At 34.2% G+C, this 23,843-nt stretch overlaps 2 protein-coding genes across 4 annotated transcripts in view; one reads left to right on the forward strand and one right to left on the reverse strand.

Moving 5' to 3' along the window:
• Positions 1 to 23,843, reverse strand: part of LOC128858315 (mucin-17) — a 109,689-nt gene that overhangs the window by 18,508 nt on the left and 67,338 nt on the right. The gene's annotated exons all lie outside the window — the stretch shown is intronic.
• The window catches only part of LOC128858318 (uncharacterized), a 69,628-nt gene continuing 66,793 nt past the window's right edge, over positions 21,009 to 23,843 (forward strand). Inside the window, exon 1 of one of the 2 annotated variants that reach the window (XM_054094484.1) lies at positions 21,009 to 21,219. The gene's annotated coding sequence lies outside the window, so the exon portion shown is untranslated. Of the gene's footprint in view, positions 21,220 to 21,892; positions 22,047 to 23,843 lie in introns of those variants that run through there. The other variant, XM_054094485.1, reaches the window with a different exon arrangement.

Consider the following 23,843-nt stretch of genomic DNA (forward strand, 5'->3'; position numbering starts at 1 on the left):
CAACAGCGCGGTTGTTAAGCCGATGATGTCAATATTATCGGTATACGGTATGTTTATATAAGAAAAAAAAGTATTATAATTTGATGCTCGTGGACTATCTGGCATGTCTGTCTAAAAAATGTATTTTGTCTAAATATGCGAAAAATCTACCAACTTTACATACATAAATACATATGTACTTATACATTTGCACGCATATACATATACATAAGATCCTCGTATGAGTATGCAAATGACAAAGGCATTTAACAAAAAGCATACATTCACTGGGTATAACAAAGTATATGAGACTTACGATTCTAATGGCCTCTGGTGACGATACAGCATGCTTGACTGAGCTTTGTATGTGTTAGTGCAGTCGGGTGGCGTCGTGTCACACATACTTGTTGTCGGTAAAAATCAAAAATTTTAGATATTAGCGTCAAGCACCCGACACGCACACATATAAAGTTCTTGTCAAACAATGCTTGACCGTCACCAGAGGCCATAACTGGACTTACTCACTTCTTTACTTGTTTAATTAATAATTAGTTATTGATGATCCACGTTATAAATGATAATAAAAATGCACATATTTATTTATAATTATATTGTTGGGTGTTTACAGCTTTATTGCGGATATGTAGACATTTAGGCACTTGCGCTACAAATCACAGCCAGACCGACTGCAGGTGATCAACATCAAGTCGATTGGCATTATTTAATATCATTAGAAATGCATGTCAGATATTTGTTGCCGCCGTTGTAGTTGTAGCTTATATAAGCTAACCACCAATTTGCGGTTAGTCGCTTTTTAATTAAACAATTAATTACAAATATTAAGTATGTACGCTTATAATATAGAAGCAGACGGAAAGAAGTGCATAAATAAAGTACCCATACAAGATCTTCTGGTTATTCATATATATATACAAGTACATAAATATACAGATATACACATACGCTCACTTAATGTACTCACTTCATTTTTCTTAAATATTCGCAATACTTTTCATGCAACATTTTTTTTTTGTTATTTTTTTTATAAAAATATGGCACCTTATGAATCAGAGTCTCAAACTATCTATAAAATTCACAAAAATTTTAAAAAATCATCATCAAACTTTTGAACTTTTTGATCACTATTCTTAGAAAACTTCTGGGTATGCAGTTTAAAAGCGCATTCCATAAAGTGAAAATTTTAAGTCACTCAAAAATCATTTTGATTTTTGACGATTTTTCGCCGAAGGTGTTCGACATTTCTTCTTTATAAAGCAAGTGGGAAGTCTTTAAATGGAAGACAATTTTCCAACTTTTTAATCAAAATTTTTAGAAAACTTCTGGGTATGCAGTTCACTCTATGTTATTGTAAAAAAGTATAAGTGTGAAGTCGCCCAAAAACCGCAGTGATTTTTGGTAATTTTTTTTTTATACCTATATGATATTGAGCATGCGTTAAATGGCGAAAATGATGATGATGACTTTTGACCCACTTGAAACTTGCACTTCACTATACCAAAATTCAAAGCGCTATGAAACTGTGTACCCGGATTTTAACTAAATACTCTGAGTAAAAATTATTATTCTGAGTAATTTTGATGAAAATTTTCTTCATTTTTATACATTTTGTACAAAATTTGATACCTTGCATTATATAGCTTTTGTTGTAGTATGAAATATATTTTTATAAGCAAATAATTGAAATTAAAAATTAAATAAATAAATTGTCAAAACCGGTCAATATATGGCGTACACTTTCTTTTGACGCTGACAGTATACGAGTATGTATATTACATGCAAAATATAATTTACAATTTATGTGGCGGAACCTTTGATAATGGTTGAAAAATTGTTATAATAAAATAAATGTTAAAGCAACAAAATTTCACACAGCGTAAAAATATGTAATTAAATAAAAGCGTGCCTAAAATATTATAATTTATTAACTGAATAATGTACGCGGATATCACAGTTTATTGGATTGGTAATGCAAACAGCTGAGGTGCCCTTGGGTACCACAATCTCCATCAAAATGAATATTTTGCTTATTTCCGGGTACAGATGGCGTCGCATTCGCGCGTGTTGCTAGCACCACCTTGTCGCATAGCGCTTACAACCTTTTTTAGGTATCGTTTAGAAAAAAACTAACTTTTGAAGCTGCTGGTTAAAGTGGTCATCAGACCCGGCCATCATCCACGGATGAGGGGATTTTTCCGGAGGAATGAGGCATTCTGACATTCTGGCGACGCGAGTGATGACCGCATATACAAATATTATATAATATTATATAAGAACTAAGGATAATTTTATATGAGTGATAAGACTTAGCTCTGTTCGAGCTACCTAACCGAATCACCTAAATGATATTTCCTGTTATGTAACTAGGAATTGTAACTATTATTATTATATATTTATTATATGTTATAGTAAACATGTATCTTACAAAGGAAAGAAGGTCCAAAATTTCCCCAATCAGAGTTGCTGAAAAGAACAGTAGGAATTTTTTTTTTTTTTTTATTAATACTGAGTACTTGGCCACCCCACAAAACCATGAATACTAAGTTTAAGTCATATCACACTGCGACTATTCATTAACCTGATATGTCTAAGTTACGGTGGTTCCCACACTCGATAAGCCACATATAGGCCTGGTGGCCCATTGTGATACGACTAGTTTGGGCTCAAGTTCCCCCTCTAATTTGGAATGTGGTATAAATCGTAAAATATTGTGGATGGCTCTGTATTCTAAGTCTGCCAGAGCTCTAGTAGGTCAGTGGGAGAGGAAGTGTTCAACCTCTCTTCATCTCTCCCTCATTCTTGCAGCAGCAACAGAAGTTATTACTTAATTGAGATGTGTCACTTGAAGAGTGTGTACAAGGCGAATTTTACTGGAAATTCGGAATGTTGTATGCCTCCGTTCGACTTGTTGAATGCCATCACAGCTAAAAACTTGGATATTCTGTTCCCGAACATCTGCATTGCTTTGCGAATATTCTGCAGCCTGCCAGTATCGGTTGCCGGCGCCGAAAGATCGTTCAGCGCTTTATCAAGGATCAAAGACTACCATCGTTCTTGTTCAAGTCAGAGTCGAGTAACAGGATTGGCAACTTTGTATTTGGAATCTGAGTTAGCAAGGAAATTCGACTTCGATGATATTATAAGAGCTTTTGCCTCAGCTAAAGCAAGAAAAGCAAAATTCTAAGCATCGTGGCAGTCATTTTCAAATATTTGTAAGGCTCACAAAATGAATAAAAAGTTTTAACTTTTTTCAGCTGCGTTTTTTATTTCAGATCTGCTGAAGAGTTTTCTAGAATTCATTTTAATCAATATTTCATAATTAATTCTATCAAAAATTGTATCAATGAGTTTTTCAATGTTTAAATGTTATATCACTATAAAATAATACGCATTTTGATAAATAAAAAAAATGTTAAGGGGCCCGCATCTCAAGTTTCCCCCGGGGCCCGAATACTCTCTCCACGGCCCTGACTATGGCTATGACTGGCCTAAACAACTGTGACTTTAAAACATCGCCGCTTAAAATTGTTCAAATATACAGTATATTTATATACAAAAATATGTAGAAAGGAGCATCTAGCAAAAAATTTGCTAGTGATGTGAAATCGGTATCTTCATTCTACGGGCTTCTAAACCTCTCCTTATACCTAGAACACAGTTTAGTTTCAGCATTAATTTGCGTTTTTCATTTAAAATATACTATATGTATATGCACAGAGTGCCAGCTGGCAACTAATTTACGTACGCATAAACTTATCCTTATCATGAGCATCAAATTTCGCTAAATAAAAAATAATATTTATTTAATTAAGAAAATGTCATAACGAATTCCAGAGAACAAGAATTTCAGCGAAGTAGTGGCTAATAAAGCCATTGTGGCAATAAAGTCATTGGGGCAACCATTCGGACTATGCTAGCGAGTCAATTCAAAACAACTGCATAAAAATAAAAAAACAAACAAACACAAGCTCAAAATGTGCAATGGGCACAAATATGCTACGTTAACACCAACAAACAATGTTGAGACAATGGCACTTGCCTCATTGTTTTGGCCAAAAACGTGCTGCAGCACATTCGGCTTTGGCATATTTTCGCTGTGACTTTTGTTTATTCACTTTTCCGCAAAAGTGTTTGTAAAATTTTTAGTTTCGTTGAAGTTACCTCGATCTTGAAACGTGTTCTGCAAACCAAAAGAAATGCGTTCAAAAAATAAATTATTTACCGAGTGGGTAAATATATATGCATATACACATACATACTTATGTACGTGAGTGTAAAAATGAAATTATTAACAAAATGTAACGCAGCACCAGCAACAGTTTAAAAGCTTTAAAAGACGGAAAAAGTAAAAGAGATATACAAGGTGGCGAAAAATTACACACCCCTATTGGAAAGATTTCCATCACTCAAAATTATTTTATTTTTATTAATATTATTTTATTTTTATTAATATTATTTTATTTTCATGAATATTATTTTAATTTTATTATTATTATCTGTTGAATAAAAAACGTAATCAAGAATAACATTGGATGATTAATTTTGCGCCACCTTGCATATTGCATTGCACAAATTTGACGAACAATCAAAAATATATCGTGACAAATGCGTATAAAGTCGGTTACCCTGCTGAAAATCTTATTTATGAAGATGTACACACAAAATGCCTGCAATAACATCGATGTGTATAAACAAGTTTTGGGGCAACTAACAAGCAACTCATTCAATGAACCAATAGGATAAAAAAACTTTTAAACAACATTCATGTGGAACCTTAGAGCAAAATAGGCATTTGCGAAATTGGTTAGTTCTTTCGGCATAGGCTGGGCAGCTAAGTAGTGAAATTGCTCTACAAACGATGATGGATGAAGTTACTTAAGTTGATAACATATCGCACCCTAAATACAAAAGGGTCACAACTCAAAATGTACCTTCTGCTCAAATATGAACGAGACGTTATCAATAAAACGGTCCGCGGATGACATATGGCAAAAATAAATTTTTTGTTTTTTTGGTAGGACTGTTATAAGCTTATATGGCAAATTTCAGCGTGATATGTCACATAGTTTGTTTTCTGTGCTACTGTAAACAAGTCAAGCTCGAGTGTGGAAAATTTAGAGTTGTGACCCTTTTGTATTTAGGGTGCGATATCCTTTCATTTCCAACTGTGCACTGATGGGTTCTCGAAATTAAATGTGGTCGTATCAGATAAACCACGTAGTGGTCGTACAAAAAGAGCAACAACACCAGAAATTATTGAGCAAGTTTATGATATTGTTTGTGAAGATCCAAATTCAGCTAAGCGTGAAATTGCTTATTTTACATGAAGAATATTAAAGAAGTTGGAAAATCTGTTCAGAAAGTTAGTGCCGCATTCGGTAACAATTTAAGAAACGCTTGCGGAAAATCATTACACAGATGATCGCATTACAAATGAAATAAAAAAGCCATTTAAAAAAACGGGTATTGCTCGACAATCTTTCTTGACGTTGCCCAAACATTTGAAGAGGTTTGGCACGAAGGGCATTCATATAAAAAAATAGCAAATTACAACCTTCAAACTCCCACAGCTTCTTCAAGTCTTACCTCTCTGACAGACGATTCACGGTAAGAGTAAACGAGTTTATGGTACAAGAATTTTTGATATTGGCTGGTGTGTCTCAGGAAACTGTTCTTGGCACATCGTGATATCTTCTCTTTGCATAGGTAGAAAGAATCATTTAAATTAAACATTCGCGAATGATACCACAATTATGTACCGAAACAGATACCTAACAGAGACAACAAATGCTTTAAAATACCACATAAATCTTGTAGAGGAGTGGCTGGGAAACTGGCGAATTAAAGTGAATGAGCAAAAATGAAAGCATTTGAAATTTACTCTCAAGACAAACTCATGTCCTGCTGTTTTTTTGAATAACATAATCATTCCCCAAAATGGCAACGTTGTACAAACCTTGGGCGTACACTTAGACCTACTTGGAGAAGACACACTCCTGGAAAAAAGGTATAAATAAATTTGAAAACTTCAAACATACTTTACTTAATGAACCGGAAATCTGCATTAAAATTAGACTACAAAGGTTTGTTATATAATTCCATTATAAAGCCAAAATAGTCTGTTTTACTGACACATACGAATATAAAGGTCAAAGTAAGTCAGAGTAAGTCAAAACCTGAACAAACACAAAGTTCTTTAGATAAAGATGACCGATGACGAAATCAAAATAGCAGCAAAAAATATCTTAAAAACTTACAGACCCGCCCGAACCCTGTTGCTACTGCTCTCGCACATACAATCGACGTATCACGCCTACACCATTTCAAACAGTACATTTGAAAATTTTGACTTTGGTATTAGAAAACTTCAATTCAATTCGAAGGTATAAATTCGATTTAAGAAAGTATCATACGGATATTTTAGAGCCCAAAAGATCATGAGGTCGAAGTGCAAAACATCAAATGCATTCTAGAAAGTGTCAAATATACCTTAGAAAGAAGCAATGTACTTCAAAAAGGAACAAATGTACTTTAGAAAGTCTCAAATGTACTTTAAATTAATCAATTGTAGTCCAGAAAGGAACATATATACTTTATAAGGCGTCAAATGTACTTCAGAAACCAACAAATGTACATTAGAAAGCTTCAAATGTACTTTAAAAAGCAGCAAACGCACTTTAAAGAGACTCAAATGTGCTTAAGAAAGAAATAAGTGTCCTTTATAAAGCAAAAAATGTACTTTAGAAAGAAACAAATGTATTTAAGAAAGTCAAAAATATGCTTTAGAAAACATCAAGATTAGTTCAGAAATACTTCGATCATATTAAAAGTGCATGTAAACCATATTTGACACCTTTCTGTAGGACGAAGATATTGCCCACGTTTACACATCCCGCAAAATTACAAAAGCCAGCATCTTTCTTTGAACAGACCAACCACTTTATGACAAAAAAAGATACATTTTTTTATTATACTTTTTCCCAGGCTTGTACGCGTTGGTCGTTTAGTTAAATAGAAAAATGCACTGTAAATTAAAAATCTTGACTCAATCGTTTTCCCATTTTTTTTTTTTTTTTTTCAGAATATGTATGATGAATTTTTTTAAGATGAAATGAAAGGATCACATATTCGCCAGGCCTCAGCAGATTTTAATAATTTTTAGCTCCTTAAAAAGAGCATTGAAATTAGATTATTCTCACATAATCTCATATATAGGTACACTGGTAAACAAAACAGTCTTTTAAAATACTATTCAAAATTAAGAAAATCATAAAAATTTAGAATTTTTCTTTCTTTCTGTTTCAAGTACCTTCTTTCTCCAAAATTCCTTTATTTTGAATATTTAATCTTTTTCTACTTCACTAAAGAAGTATCCGGAGCTCCTAAAAATTTGTCGGAGTTAATAACCTGCATCAATTTTTTTTATTTTGTTGTTGAATATAGAGGGTAACTTCCAGCTGGGTAGTTGCTATCCTCAACACATATGACTTTTTATTTTTATTATTAACTTAAAATTATTTTCAAAAGCATCTTTTTCATGTTTGTTTTTATTTTTTTGTTAACAAAAGGAAGTGCAGGCGTTGAGTTTTATTGTTATTATTTTTTCACTTCGTTAATAAAACGCGTCCAATTAGGAGCTGCGTGCATGCGAAGTACATTTTTAATAAGCATATGCGTATATGTTTTTGTATTATTTTTTCACATAATCTTTTAATGCCGTTTCCGAATTTTAGCAATGCAAATTTTGTATTTCTTTGTATGCGTAAAAATGTAAGGCAACATGTATGTAAATTTGTATACATGCGTGGAGTATAAATTAGCGCCAGACAATGAACTCGGCAATTTCAAAGTATTCCATTTTTATTGGTGTGAGGAACCGTTCAGAAGGTCTGCGTCCACAAACTGTAAGTCGACGCCAACTTTTTGCAACTTCACTTAATTTATTTAATTTTAGTGGCATTAGTAGTAGCGCCAAGTAGACTAAATATTATGAAATGATTTTTAAGTTCTTACAAAAGTGTGTTTCAACGCCTCATTCTACTGGGAGACCAGAACTTTAAAAAAAAAAAATAAATAATTGGCGCATACACTTCTGTTAGGTGTTTGGCCGAGCTCCTCCTCCTATTTGTGGTGTGCGTCTTGATGTTATTCTACAAATGGAGGGACCTACAGTTTCAAGCCGACTCCGAACGGCAGATATTTTGTTATGAGGAGCTTTTTCATGGCAGAAATACACTCGGTTGCCATTGCCTGCCGAGGGGCGACCGCTATTAGAAAAATGTTTTTATTAATTTTGCTTTCAGAACTCTACACCATACTAAAAATTTAGTTACGTTCGAGATAGCGGCTAATTTATAAGATTTTATACTGTTGAAGGTAGTTAATTTCAACTTTCGGTTGATTTCAAGAGATTATTTTATTTATTGGACCAATAAGAGTACAAATTTGAGGTTTTTGGCACATAAGCGGCACCCTGATTTGGGAATGCTACGCGTAATATAAGAAATATTTTTGATGACTAAATATTAACAAACGGCTGCCGCCGTAGTCGAATGCTTTGGATGTGGCCACCATTCGGTAGGGCTCAGTTTTGAAGCCCACTGAAGACAATAAACACTAAATTGCACGATTTTTTTTAATAGCGCTCGCCTCTCAGTTTTATAGCTCATTGAGTTTTAATAAAATAAAGTGCAGGTTTGAAGTGACTCAAAATTTGTACACTTTTTTGTGCAGGCAGTCTAGTGCCGTAAAACGAAAGCTCGATTTTTTTTTAAATGGGAAAAAAACTGAATATTATCAGTAAACAAAATTATTATTTATGACTGTATTTTCTGAGCAATGAATTAATAATCGTAATGTGAGAATATGCATACATATATATTATAATTTCTCAAAACCATCTAACATACTTTTTGCTCTTTTTCAGATAAGAGATGGAGGAATACAACTTAGGGGTAGTCAGATTTAAAAAAAAAATTGGATTTTTTTTTCGAGTTATTCAACAATTAACAAAGGGTGTTCGGGCGCTCGTTAGCAAAACTTTAAATGCGTTTTTGTCAAAACTATGTTTTTTAAACTGGTGATCACTATACAACAATTTACAAACCAGTCTACATAAACAGCGTTGGAGGGCGCATGTCAAGAAAAAGTGTGAAGAGCTGGAATTAAAAACAAAAAACCTTCTTTATCTCATTGGCAGACACTCTATTCTGTCAACGAACAACAAACTACTGCTATATAATCAAATACTCAAACCGGTCTGGACGTATGGCATTCAGCTATGGGGATGCTCAAGCGAATCTTGCATGACTATTATCCAACGATTCCAAAAAAAAGTGTTGGGCAACATCGTCAATGCTCCATACTAAAGGGTTTTTCAATTGGCGCGGGTCGATTTTGGCGCCCTGTGGCAGCCATTTTGTTTTGGTGACATCTGTCAAATCTTTTGTTTATTATTCAGATGTTTATGCCAAATCATCATGGCAAGTTACACGATTGAACAGCACGTTCAAATGATAAAACTTTATTATCAAAATGAGTGTTCATTAACGCAAACGTTGCGCGCATTGCGCCCATTTTTCGGTAGACGTGGTGGCCCTTCCAATTTCTTATGGCCCATATTGAACCATATGGACCTAGACGACATGTGGTTCCAGCAGGACGGCGCTACGTGCCACACAGCAAACGTCATTTTATTCCATTTCAACATCTACCCGCCCTTATTGAAAAACCCTATATGTGAGAAATCTCGACTTCCATCGTGATTTTGGTATCCTACCCATCACTGACGTGGTGAAAAAATACGCCATGGTTCACAGACAACGTTTAAGTACACATGTCAACGCTGAAGCATTGGCTTTGCTTCAGCCAAATACTCATCGTCGGCGGCTCAAGCGTAAAACGGTTTTAGACCAGATGGGCACCCAGTAGCAGCTGTACCTTATTTATTAATACATTCATAATGAATTTATGAATATTAAGACATCTTAGTTTTTACTTTTTTAATATATATGTTCAATAAAAATTGCTCATTAGTATCTTTATTTAGTTGTATTAGTTGTAACGTTGTTCTGCTTATACTTTAAGATGCGTTAATAAAAAAAAAAACATAACTATAACTTAAAAACCGCTTGGTAGATTTCAATAAAATTTATACTGCTTTTAAAAACATAAAAAACTCGGCCTGATCGAAGGATTTTTTTCCCAAAAATTTCGATTTTTTTTAACAATGAATTGTTGGGTTTTTTCTCGAAAATTTGAAAAATATTTCCCGAGGTCGCCATATTGTTAATTTTGAAAAAAAAGCTTCGATCAGGCACAAGATTATCTATTAATAAAACTAATTTCTCTTGTCCGATTGATTTTAGATGAATCTTCAGGGACTTGTGCAAGGGACTACTGGAGAAACGGGCTCCACACAAACGACGATAACTTTTACAATTATTACAATAATTTTTTTTTTTAGTTTTGCTAAAGTCAAGTCGAAACATGATGCATTAATGTGAAAACATAGCATTAATGCAGTACTTTTACTTTTGTAAAATAAAGCAATTGACTAGCAAAAAAATTATTATTGATCATTATTTTTTCGGGCCTCTGACTACCCCTAACCCCTTAAGTCAAACAATAAAGAGACATGAAATTATCGTCGCTATATGTGACAATCACGCCGATTTAGAAATTCCTAATTTTCGTTCACAAGGTTCCCCGATCTGCGGAATTTATTCAACAAGTGCAAGTGATCTTCGACTAGGACTCTTCAAAATGTTTGAGAGGGTGTTTCCGACGAATTGTGCATAAAGATCTTCGGTATAAATCCTACGTACTGTGCAAAATACAGTTTCGATCGAAGAAAACACGATAACGGCGAGTTAACCGAGCAAAACGACTTCTAAACAAAATTAAACAGCTGAAGCACCTGAGATGCACCTTTTATGACGAAATGTCCAGAATGGCAGGTGGCTATGTTCCAATCCTACAAAGGTTCCTGTTGTCATGCACACGAAGTCAAGACATGTCATGCCACCACACTCAAGGATTTCAAGTGAATTCTACTGCATACATCGAGATTTTAGAGACAGTGGTGAAACTCTGGATTGATAGTGTACGCCGTAACGACCCATACATCTTTCAGTAAGACGCCACTCCTTCACACAAATCGATGGCGACACAAGATTGGATGGCTGAAAATTTGCATAGCCACATAACACTGAATTTATGGCCACCTAACTCTCCAGACCTTAATCGCCCGGATTACTACGTATGGGGCGTAGTTGGGCGTGAAACCAAGAAGCATCCTCATAACACCATTTCTTCTCTGAAGGCTGGAATTCATACTGTTATGGCCAATAAGAATAAGGAGCACTTGATTCGTGCTTGCATTCGTTTCAAGGCCAGGATCGAGGAGGTTATGGCAGCTAATGGAAATTTTATTAAATGGTTTTATGATAAGTTAATGTTGTGTAAAGAATTCCTGAAGTTTCATTAAATTTTGTTCCAAAAACAACTAATTAGTTTTACTCTCAAGTTATCCTCAAATACTGTGTGCACCCTATATTTTATGGGTATCACTCAAAAATTTTCAAATGATAAAATATTTATAAAGAACATACAATTTCTACGTTCTAAGATACTTGGAAGCTTTACAATTTTTTCATTGAAAATTTTAAAACAATGAATATTCGGCCCCTGATCTGCCTAATTTGTTTAAGTATTCAATGGATCTCACAACTCAAATTCTTTTATACATAGAATTTTGGGTTTATTAACATAGCGACTGCAGTAAATTTGCCTCACGTTGATCTAGGCTTACGCTCTTAAATTCTAGAATGATGGTGGATGGCGCCACAGTTTGTTTTTACCATAACTTAGAAAGTACAATATTTTTAGAAGTAATTTAAAGAAAATTGTTACCATTTAATTCCATCATCAGTGTCGGTTGTTTTTCTGAACAAATTTCACCTCCGATCACCTATGTATGTAAATAAATAGAGGCATTAATCGCACATAGGAACCAGCTGTGTTAACAGCAAAACTTGTCACTTCAAATACTTACTATGTACATACATATATTAAATAATTAGAAATATGCCGTCGAGAATACTTAAGATCCAAACAAGTATTAGTTGAGCAATAATAGCAAATAACAACGAAGCGCGAAATTTAAGTGAAAAATATGAATTTACGACCATTTTATCGTTACCGTTACAGTGAATGTTAAAGATAAGTTTAAAAAGTATGCACAGTGAGCCAATGGCTTTAAGTGACTAACTTCGCTTTAGCTGAAAAAATATTTTTGTTCACGTTGTTGACTATTGATTTGCGCGAGACAGATAGACTGACAGTTACGTAAGTCGTAAAGCAAATTTAGAGTCATCAAAAATTTCCAATATTTATGTAGGCGTACAAATGATGTTTGCCGTTTTTATGATGTACAAGTGTGTACTCACTCTTATTTCACTATTTGTATTTGTATTTTTTTTAGTTTTTGTTTTTTATTTTTTTGTTTTATGCTTAACACCTTTGTAAATCGCACTAGAAAATTATGTTTAAACCCATCCCGACACGCCCTCATCGCAATGAGTTATTTCTATATGTATGTAGGTATGTATATGTCCACACACATTCATGCATATATAATTGACGCAAACATCCTTCGACAGACTTTTGGCCGAGTTGATGCTCAAATCTGTGGAACGTCTCCTGAGATTGCGCTGCTAAGGGCAAAACGAATCTACAGTTTTATGCTGCCTATGAAAAACAAATTGCTTTGATGGGAAACTTTTTTATGCTAGAAAATTAATAGTTAGCTGTTTAATACTCGCAACGAGCAACGAATCATGGACCAACTGAATAGTAGCTATGCACAAATTGAGATCGATAGCAGCGGCCGTCATGAATTGTTGTTTGCGAAGTAATTTGATGCGTGTTATTCCCCATGACTACGTCGTTGATGAACTGAGAAATTGTAATTACATACATAACACATGGGTTGAAAAGTTCCGGGCCTAACAAAGAAACACGTTTTTTTCGCTCAAAATTAGTTTTATTCATCAACGTAATATCCATCAAGATCCACGCAATCATTCCAGCGGCGCTCTAACATTTCAATACCACTTTTTTAGAACGATTTATCGTTTGCCTCAAAATAGGTATTCGTTTCAGCGAAAACGTCTTAATTTGAGCAAAATTTCTTACCAGCGAGCATTTTTTTAGGTTTGCGAACTGCCAGTAGTCGCTGGGAACTAAATCTGGCGTAAACCGCGCATGTATATTAGTTTTGCCATTGTTTGGATTGACTTGTGACACAGTGGGTTGTCTTGATGAAACGAAACAGGGAGCAAACGCGGCACCCACTTTGAACAGAGCCTTCTCATAGTCAAATGTTCATGCAACATAAAGCCAACACGTTCTTTACGATGCCAGCTAACTCAGGAAACTTCACTTTTCGATCATTCAAATCCACTTTGTGGATTTTTTGATGTTTTCTGGTGTTAGCGCCTCATTTGGACGTGCACTGCGTTGTGCATCATCGACCACGTTTGAAATCAGCAAACCATCGTTTTATTGCTGTTTCTCATGGAGCGGAGTCCCCATAGTACTTTTCAGGTCACTGCTTTGCTTGAACGGTATTTTTTCCCCATCAAGAAGCAGTATAACATTAAAACACGAAATTGTTTTTGATCCATTGTTTTGAAAATCACAAAATTAGCGTGACTCTTAACTGAAAAAAGTGCTATCTATGTGTTAGGCCCAGGACTTTTCAGCCCGTGTGTTACATTGTAAATATTTTCGGTTAATATTTTGCGAATAAGCCGAAAGTACTACAATGGGGATTTCCTATTCTAATACAGCAAGGGATTGGACATACATATATTATATTAGTATTCCTTGCGGTTACACAGAAATTTCCTAATCGCTTTTCTGGCATCACTTTATGATGTCATATCTAAAAAGAAATCGCAATGTATACATATATTTTGATATGCTTTGTATTTGTAAAGTTTTTTTGTTTTGTTTAAATTCCTACCTTTTTCATTGTTCACGCATAAATACCCTTTTACGCCAAACATAATAATTTAGCTCAATCGCATTCAAAAATGTGCAGTAGCTGAGATCTCTTTACAAACAAAAAGAAGCTGACGAAAAAGTAAAGGGTGAACCATCGAGCTAATGCAATGCAGAAACACCGTACACTAATTTTTAATTGTCGTTCCTTTATTAGTAAGAAAAATCCTTTTGATTAATTGTGGAATATAAATTCATTCAAGTGACTGCCTTAACTCGTCTTGTAATGGCGCACCCTGCCAACATAGGAGCACAATCCCGATGATTTCGACCTTCATTTTAGCACTAACGCGCACAATATTGTATTTATTTGTTTGAATCGTTTCTGGATTTTCGGCACATCATTGATTTTGAACGGCACCCTCCTCAAATAAAGAACTACGCCTAAAATCATAGTCCATGGAGGCATAAAAACGATTGATTGCAGAATTATAGAAGATCGATAGCTAGACGCCTTATGTGGCATATAATGCCGAAGCCCACTCACATCCATGCTTTCAATGCGCTACCAAAAAAAAATTCTTTAGAACGTATATTAAAATTTGCCAGTGGAGTATATTTTTTTGCTGCTTGAATTCTATAAACAAAAACGAAGTAAATGGAAAACATTGGGTTGGGAAGTTTAGAGAACACATAAAATTAAAAAAGAAGTCATATCAGCTACTACCTTAAGGGGGGCCTCTACTGTAAAACTTAAAAAAAATCGATTTTTTACTTTTTGTTGAAACATACTCAGAAACAACTCCAGAATGTTCCATGAAAATCTTAAAAAGAAATCTTGAATAGTTTTCAAGTTATAAAAGTTTTAGCAAAGCAGGTATAAACTGAGCGCTCGAGCGGTTTACGGTCATATGCGCTTGATAATGCGCTTGTTTAAGCGTGTTTTTCTCGAAACCACGTTTTCAAAATTGCCCACATCACAGCTCCGTGAAAAATTAACATATCAAGCTCAAACTTTGATAGTATATTTTTAACAATATTTACTAGTTTTTAAAGCTATGGTGGGAAAAAATTTATTATTTATAACCCCTTTTTTAATAACAAAATGACAACAAAAAAATGTCGATTTTTTAAAAAAATTCAAAAATTTTACAAAAAAAATTTTTTTTTGCAAGTAATAGGCTTAACAACTAAAAATAATGATATATAATAAAAAAAAATTGGTTTTTTTCATTTCAGATTTTTTTTAAATGCGCGACAGTGTGGGCAGATTTCAAAAGGCGTTTCGGGGGAGCGGCTGTACAGCTGCCATTTTGAAATGAAAATAAATTTAAAAAATTTGTTTGTACACTCAAGACCTGTGTTTATGTAACCCTAAACCTTTTTTTACTAATTAAATTAATACAAGTATGAAAACAAAATCCATGAAAATTTGATTTTTACAGTAGAATCCCCCCTTAATGATGTGCCTTGTATACGTTAGTACAAAGTGGCCCACCCTCTATATATCTGCATATTTACTTTTTTATTCCTCTACAAGCAATTTAAAATACAGACTGACGATTCAAAGCAATCACAAGTTTCTGATGTATAAAAATAAGCCAGGTAAAAAGTGAAGAAAAATTGCAGCTGCTCGCAAATTGGAAGCAGCAATAAAGTGTGGCAAAAAATAAATGCTTGTACCTCACCGACTTGGGTTGACCGCATGCGCAGCACGCGCTTTAGCATGCTCCAAAAAAGGAAAAGGAAGACAACCTAAAATTAAACCAACATAAATGAGGAGAAAAAATGGTAAACAACATAACGAGTACTAAAAAAAAAACATAACAAACAACGAGTATTAAAAAAAAAAAAAATAATCACAAGATTACGAGATTGGGTCTTCAATACAGCGCAATTTATGAGGGTCTAGGTAGCACTTCTCTTTAGTTTAAGTTTAAGTTCAATTTCGTTTTATTTTTTAATTTTTTTGCTTCTTTTATTTTCATCATTTTGGCCATTGAATTCCATAACAAACCACAATAACCAAAAAACTTCACTCTCAATTCAAGAAAAAAAAAGTATACATTTCGCATTAATCTCAAAGAAATTTCAAAACAAAAGCAAATTCCATGCTTCCAAAAATTCCAAGCAATTATCACAAGAGCAGCAGCGAAGCAGCCATCAGATGGATCCGCACGATTTCAATAGGCATTCGTGGAGCCAAAAGTGGAATAGTTATGTATCAGTGCGCAGCAACGTTGAAATATCCAGACTGCCTGGAGGTATTAGTTAAGCGCTTTTTGATTTGTTTTTCGGTTGAGACCATTAACAATGCAAAAAATTGGCTTAAAAACTAATGAGCCAAAGGGAATTCAGTGTTGATAAATATTTCAAATTGCACGAAATTTTTATTGTTTTTTATGTATTTCTTTTTTGTTAAATGATTTTAAGTGAAGTACTTTAAATAGCGCGGCTAACATAGTGGGCACAGCAAAAAAGGAAACAACAAAGATTAAATTGTTGATCTTTAAGCGCCGACGCGAAAGCATTACAAAATTTTTGAGAGCTCATGTTTGAAATATTTAGCAAAGCTCTTTTCACGCGAGCTGTCAAAATCCAAAATTCTTGGCGTGAATATGCATGAAATTTCACAATAATTCCACAACAAAGTTGTACTCTGCAGTTCAGGTTGTTAAAAAGCTCGCAACATGTTGCTGGCCACATTTTTCCACCGCTGTTTAAATTGTATTTGCTATTTAAAATTCCGTGAAAAGTTACGATGCGTCGAATTTAAAAATTGTGTTCATATTGAAATTTAGCAAAAAGAAGTAAGTTTTTTTTGTAAATATGAACAACGTTTTAGTTTATTACCACAATTCTTTGCTTTAATAGTGGAGTTTGTAAACAATTAAAATACCCAAAAGTCAAATAAGAGGGTTTTTTGGTCCCCTCATCTGCTCCACAAAAACAATGCCAACATTTTTGCAACCTGTATGCAGCATCTTCTAATAGTAATATTTTATTTCTATTTAATTAAATTTACACTATGCCTTTCCGTCGACTAACTTAAGTTGAAGCGGAGCAAGATTTTATCAATAAAATGTTCCGGCAATTTAGGTCATAGGATTTTTTTCCGTGTTTTTTTTTCGAAATAAGTAGAAGATGAAGAAGAATGAAATTATATCAAGGAAATCCTAAAGGAACACTATGGAAGTAGTGTTAATAAACTCTATACTGTGCGCTCGATCTAAGTCTCTCAAAGACCGAGCAACTTATTTTCACAAGGAGGAAAATTCCTTCTTTAAATGATCATTCTCTTGCTCTCTCCTCCAGTACTGAGTACTCGGGTGTCACAAACCACAGAGTCAAGAGAACCTAAGTGACAATCTACACTTGTAATCGGAATTTATGGTCTGCTGATACGTCCGATTATTTCCTATGATTCGCTGGTTTGTAAGAACGTGTTGAGAGAACCATATAGTTGTAATAACAAGCAGACTGCAACGATCGGTCGATTACACTAGTCTACAAGGAAAAGTATCCGAAATAATTTAAACTAATATCTGCTTCTCTGTCCATGCAAAATTCGGATTGATAACTAAAATTAATTTATTAGTTTGAGTTTTTACGATAATCGTATCTTTCGTGTTTAATGGAACTAGGCCGACAAAATTTAACCAACATTCAGACCCAGAAACCAGACTATATATTTCCGAAGGTTTATGATGCGCTGAATCCAAATCTGGCCTCAGAATTCCTCTATCAGCTCTGGTTTTCGAGATATCCTAACCTAAAAGTGCAAAAAACCCCATTTTTGCCCATATTTGAGGTTATGTAGCCTTGCAGATGTTTTCTTTCACCAAAATTAAAGGATGACATCTTTAAATACAATCCTTCTTTTTTCAAATGGCGTTTTGTTTGCTCAAATATCATTTTTTTTTCGCAGAGATATCGCATTTTGAAATTTTCATGTTTCGAAATTTTCCTACACCTGAAAATCGATTAAGATAACATAGACATGATATAGTCGCTTACTAATTTTCTTGGGTTTGAGGGCCTGAAATATATGGATTAATAGTATGTAAATTTGGAGTTTGTGGGAAAGCCTGCTTGCGGTTATGTGGGTTAGCCTGCTCGCGGTATGATAGGGGTGGTTTCTAGGGGTTAGGGCTGTGTGTGACTCGGTACCCAAAGGTTAGATAGTGTAGGGATGTGGTGAGTCAGCACACTTATGGTGTGAGACAAAATTTTAAGAAAAATAAGACTCAATTCAAGAAAATTAGTAATCGAATATATCATGTCTATGTTATCTTAATCGATTTTCAGGTGTAGGAAAATTTCGAAACATGAAAATTTCAAAATGCGATATCTCTGCGAAAAAAAATGATATTTGAGCAAACAAAACGCCATTTGAAAAAAGAAGGATTGTATTTAAAGATGCCATCCTTCAATTTTGGTGAAAGAAAACATCTGCAAGGCTACATAACCTCAAATATGGGCAAAAATGGGGCTTTTTGCACTTTTAGGTTAGGATATCTCGAAAACCAGAGCTGATAGAGCAATTCTGAGGCCAGATTTGGATTCAGCGCATCATAAACCTTCGGAAATATATAGTTTGGTTTCTGGGTCTGAATGTTGGTTAAATTTTGTCGGCCTGTGTTATTTGTGCTGATCGCCACAGTATGTCTCACCAAAGCTTAAACGTAATCTGCAAGCAGCTAAACTTGGAATGTGTAAAGAGCGAGCATTTTTTTGGCAGACCTTCAACGACCCAGAAATTCTTCGTAAAAAGGATGAAATCTGCCCAGGATGGTTTTAACTTAAACCGATTTAAGGATTCTATGGAATTAAAAAAGAAGTTTAGAATCATCACAGGAGTTCTGACAGGGCATTTTAGATTGAATTATCATCTTATCAACCTGGAAATATACTCAAACGGAGCTTGTAGATTCTGTAGCGAGGCAGATGAAATCCGCCAATGTAAAATTTGTGCTGGCGTTGTGCACAGCACTATGCATCCATGCTGGCACAACCTGGGTAAACATATTTCACCAGAGGAAGAAATAAAACACAGTACTAAAATTTGTTGAGGAAGTTGGGCTCACAGAAGTACTCTGAATCTATGAAAGAGTCACAATAGATATTTCAGGTCGCATGGCTAAATCCCTTCACAGTAATAAAATAATAATAATTCTTCTTCTACAGCAACTTTTAGACTTTGTTTCACACCAGAAAGGAGTGGAAGGAGATAATATTTAGAGACGACTATCTCCCTAGATGGCTCCAAAACGAACTGCACCAGAATCAATTTAGCGGGCCTTCGTATTGAGAGCGGTATGCAATCACGAGATTCAACCAGAGTGTTTTACCCTGAAGCCATATGAAATGAGAGTAGTTTTACCCTGAAGCCATATGAAATGAGAGTAGTTCTAACCTCGAAATTAGCCTGGGCAAGTATTACTATGTTTTCGACCAGCCAGAGAGCTAAGAGGCCTTTTCGCCATGAAGGCTACTGGTAACTAAATTTGCAAAGTAGTGCAGGGAGTACGTACTGGATTTAACTTGTCCGCACAGCGTTACCCTAATTTATATGCCAATTACATCAAAATGCCATATGCATGGTAATTAACTGGCTGATGGGCGGGTCCGAAACAATGCGACCATTGGTATCTCAAAATGAAAAGAGCTGCTTGTCCCTCAGAGTTAAATTAAAATACTATTTTTTTACGCTTCAATAAACATTCAAATGTATATTAAATAAAATCTATGAAGAAGAAACTGGGAGTTCTCTCCATGCAACAAAAATAAAGCGCTAAACTAGTCATTTTTCTCGAGCTCTAGAACGGTTTCACACCGTAAATTGACTCATTGCTACTAAAATTGCTTAGAGGCAACTTGTGTTATAGGGGATTCGGAAGCAGAATTGTCCATTCAGTCGTTGTTTAATCAGCAACGAAGTAACATGAGCAAAGGATGCATTGACTTTTTTCGTATAGTATCAACACAAGCTCAGTTTTTTCGTAAACAAACTGCTGCCACATCTCCTGTGATGTCAGCAAATCAGCGGATTACATCAAAGTCGCTGAAATGACAAAATTACATTAATTGAACTTCGAATTGCTCCCGCATCCATCGTATTGGCCAGAATTGCCTCGCAGCGACTACTGGCTGGTAAGAATTTAGCTCGAATGAAGAGGTTATCGCTGAAACTGAGACCTATTTTGAGGCAAAAGATAAATCGCTCTACGTTGAATTACGTTGATGAATAAAGCTAATTTTGAACCAAAAAAAAAATGTGTTTTCTTTGTTAGGCCCGGAACTTTTCAGTCCATGTGTTACTTAGGGAGGCATAGTAAAGTGAGAATTTGTATGCCGTTATTCGCGACAATTTGGGTTTTTTGGATTACAACACTCTTACAGCAAATGCCACCAATCACAAGCTTAGTTTCTTAAGATTCACCTGCATTAGCCAATCGATAAAGCGAATTGTTGAACTTACAATGGATCATTGATGACTTCAAAATTCCACACTAGATCATCACATTCAATTTGGAAGATTTAAGAAACATTTTGAGTCCCCTTTTCAAGCACAGGTGCATACACATCTCTCCCCAAATGACTCATATCGAGCGTTTACGCAACGTTCATTAAAAACATTCGCTGTAATTTATAGCGTACGACGGAAATGGCGTCACCATATTCCTTGTCTTGTTTTTTTTTTTTTTTTGTGTATTTTTAAGTTTCGCAACGTATTTTCTATCCATATTTCTTACATCTTCAATGTCTTTTCTTATCAAAGCGGCTTTCAGTGGTGGGCATTTTATGTCAAAAGCCACTCCTTTCAAACTTTGTAGCAAGTGGACTCAGCGGCGTGTAAATATGCAATAGTCGGGTAAATATGTACACATATGTACACATACGTATGTTTCCAGTATATTTGCTAACAATTTACAGTACATTTTAAATTAAATCGAATTTGAAACAAGTTGTTGAGTCGCACAAAAGCCTAGCGTCGGGTGTTGGTGGAGTTTAGTCGTTGATTAGTGAGCGTTAAGAAAGGTGCAACGAAATCTTTTCGATAAAAGACAAAAGTGCAGTTTTTGTGTTTTTATGTTTTGTTTCTTGTGAAAAACATTTCTAAAAAGGATATATGTATTTTAAATAAAAGTCAAACGGTGCTAATTGTCTGCTTGAAAATTCTTTAAGTGTAAAGAAAGGAGTAAGAATTAAAAAGTAATAAAAAATTTAATATATATTAAAAAAAAATACTGAGTATAAAGGAATGGTTGTTAACAATTAAAAAACTAATTAAAAACTTAATATTATATAAAAATAAAAACGGTGCGCTTAAAGATAAATTATAAATTCGAGTTACAAAACAGTGTGAAAATTAAATTCGAATTTTTTAATGTTATTTCTTGAACTCTGACCTTTCGTTAGTACATTTTATATACAACGTGGCGCACAATTAATCACCCTATCGCAAGATTTATAATTTTTGCGAATGGTATCATACGTCAATCATATTTGACTCTTGTGAACTAAGCAGTTGCAGCATACAAACAGACTAGCACCTAAAGATCAAAGTAAAGATTTTAATCACTCTAAATAATGCTTTTATTTAATAAAAAAGTTATTCAAAAACAAAAACTGAAGATTAATTTTGCGACACCTTGTATAATTATAAGCCTAAAGCTCCATAAAATATCCACTTATTAAATTACAAGTGCATACTCATTCATTTTATTAAAAAGTGTTTGTGTAAAATTTGTTCAACTCAAAAAAAAGAAACAAAATAATAACAATATTTTAAAAATTATTAATATTTATACGAACTCTTCAATGGAAATACGCAGATGCAAATATTTATTATAATTTATTGCATTCATATAGCAAATCTCGTTTTTAGCTTTGTATCCCGAAGTACATACATACATACGCACATAAATATTACAAATGCACAAATCAAATTTTACGAGTAAATACCCCAACGAAGATCACATGAAGATTTTGTAAGCAACAAAAACCAAGTTCAAATAAAAGGTGTGAATTGCCTTCAGGTACGAGTACAATAATGTTAGCTGAAAAAATGAAAAGCAATAATATCGCATTTTGCCATTAATCTTTGTTATGCAGCGTCTCTAGAGCCCTTAACAATGCTTGCATTTATGACTCAACTGCATGTATTTTATTAAAAAATCAAACCCTTAAAGTGTTAACTCACACAAAGGAGTGTTTACTCACATAAATTTCGTGTTTGTAAATCGTCGGTAATTTTTTGTTTTTTTTTTTTTTTTATTTTAATTTTAATATATTTTCATCGCAAGCTTCGGCTGATTTTTTCTCTATAGTTTTCTGCTATATCCAAGATTAGATTACTTGCTCTTAAAGACGATACCCGAAAAGCCTCGAATACTCATTTAAGCCTCTTCAAATAATAATTCAGTAAACCTTTCCAAATAGTCGTTACATAGACAGTCCAGGTAATTTTAGAAGTAGTGTATGGAATTTACGTATGTATGGAACACAATATCCTTTAGACATTAATGAATAAATAAATAAATAAATCGCCCCAATAACTTCTCTGGCAGTACAGAAATTTTGCATGTCTATATAGTTCGGGTGTTTTTTTATTTATTTATTACGGATTCTTATTGTTTTCCAGAAGCGTTGTACAAATGCAGCTAGTATGCTCATACATAGAAGGATTCATTTGATAATTTAACTTGTTTTAAGCAAGCATTTTACAATTTAATCGCTACCTGCTATCCTGGATACTGTATCGTGAACATTATTTTCGATCTATGGCAAATTTCTTCGTTACTTCAGTCACAGTTGGTATGCCAAGATCACGATGAAGCACACTATTATTTATACTATGCTCGGCAGGATTTTGTCCTGCAGAGTTTAATGGGTTGATGTAATTTTGACTAGAATTGTATAAAGAAAGTCCAACCCTATTTTAGGGTTTATTTGTAAGTAAGTAATTTGTAACGGATGGATAAGATTGAGCGCCTCCCAATGATGTTACAAGTGTTGGCAAAATTCACTTAAGCTTTTGGAGGAGCCTTTCGTGCCATACTTCGTCGAAAGCTTGCGATACATGAAGAAAAACGACTGAACACGCTTGTTTCTTTTTCGTGGCACTTTCTATGTTGCTTACGACTCTGCGTGTTTAATCGAACGTTGAATGATTTCTTCTAAAACCAAATTGGTGAATGGGAATCAGACGTATATTTTCGACATTACTGGTAACAGATATTTTGGCCTGTAAGAGGACACTTCGTTAGATAATTTACCAGGCTAAGGTATCATGGTAACTTCAGCGAGTTTCCAATATATATGAAAGTACTTCAAGCTGAGGCACTTGTTAAATAAACTGGATTATACTAACCAATCACTGACCAATGGCAATAAATTTAAAACCTTAAGGACTCAATTATCCTACTTTATCATCTTACTCTAGAGCTATTGCAATTTTTTTAAGTTACTCTTACGAGAATTCCTGAATATGGTAAAAGGTGATTCAGCCCGTCACAGGCTTTCCTTAAACATCGGTATGTCCAAGTAATTCATTTAATTTTAATTAAGCTTTTACCTACTGTTAAAGTTAGCAGAGTGTATGCCAATTACTACTACACATTTACATTCTGTCAAAAAAAATATCGTTAATCGTTCATTTAAAAAGCACGCGTGTGACATACCTATGTGTAGTCTAAATTTTTTTTGCTCAAAATGTTGTTACAACTGTTTGAGCGAGTTTGAGCATGATCTGTCAATTAGCTTGTTTTTAGCATTTAATTATATCAGTCAACCGCAGGTGTGCTCTGCGATTTTCACTATGGATAAAAATATCG

Source organism: Anastrepha ludens, chromosome 3 (genome assembly GCF_028408465.1).
Source record: "Anastrepha ludens isolate Willacy chromosome 3, idAnaLude1.1, whole genome shotgun sequence".
In the NCBI taxonomy this organism is placed as follows: Eukaryota; Metazoa; Arthropoda; class Insecta; order Diptera; family Tephritidae; genus Anastrepha; species Anastrepha ludens.